The sequence below is a fragment of the Pteropus alecto genome, unplaced genomic scaffold (genome assembly GCF_000325575.1).
Source record: "Pteropus alecto unplaced genomic scaffold, ASM32557v1 scaffold157, whole genome shotgun sequence".
Lineage (NCBI taxonomy): Eukaryota > Metazoa > Chordata > Mammalia > Chiroptera > Pteropodidae > Pteropus > Pteropus alecto.
The window spans coordinates 2,918,513-2,919,366 of record NW_006440626.1 but is presented as its reverse complement, the minus strand read 5'-3'; the positions used below and the strand labels follow the sequence as shown (position 1 = coordinate 2,919,366).

The following is an 854-nucleotide window of genomic DNA, read 5'->3' as shown; positions in this document are numbered from 1 at the left end:
ACCGAGCAGTCCTGGGCGCCAGGCACTGAGAATCCAGATAAATACCCCCAGCCAGTGCCTAGCATTGTGCTCGGCTCACGTCAGGTTCTCTGTAGAGAGAGCTGGCTGTTTTTCCCCATCACGCCTGCCCTGCCTGCTTCGGCAAACGTCAAAGGAGGTAGTCGGGAAGAAAGTCCTGTGTAAATGCTGTGTGTCATACAGCTAGCTTCTTGAGTCCCACAGAGGGTGTCACGTACCTGCTCCATCCCAGCACTAGGCCTGGCATCAAGAATGCAAAGACAGGATGTGGTTCTCTAGTGTAGCGGTTAGCCCATCCGCTTTACACGCAGAAGGTCCTGGGTTCATGCCCCAGTGGCGCCACGGTCCACGGTCTTCGGCCATGCTGCCCTGAACAAACCCGACGTCTGATCTTGGAAGCTAAGCAGGGTCGGGCCTGGTTGGTACTTGGATGGGAGACCACCTAGGAAGACCAGGTGCTGTAGGCATAAATCATCATAATAATAAAATGCAAACACAGAGAAGACACAGCCCTGAATCAAAAGAGCTGAAAAATGGGACAGACAGACAGACAGATGTGTAAAGAGACAAGTCACAAAACTAATTGCAGCAAGAGATGCATCTTATGTTTATGCTAGGCATAGCAGGAAGGAGTAACGAATTCCATGTGGGGGGAACAGATAAGACTGCAGAGAGGAGATTCTTACATAGGGTTTTGAAGGCTGAATAAGAGTTTTCCCTGTAAGGAGAAGGGGAACTGACAAGTGCAACACTATGGAGGCTGGAGACAACCTCGTCCTTTCTAAGAACGGTGAGTGGGGTCATGTGGGTGAAGCACAGAATGCCGCTGAGTAAGT

General features: G+C 50.8%; 1 pseudogene; it reads left to right on the top strand.

Moving 5' to 3' along the window:
• Positions 1-369: 369 nt before the first annotated feature.
• Positions 370-485, top strand: LOC112484296 (annotated as a pseudogene).
• Positions 486-854: the final 369 nt, after the last annotated feature.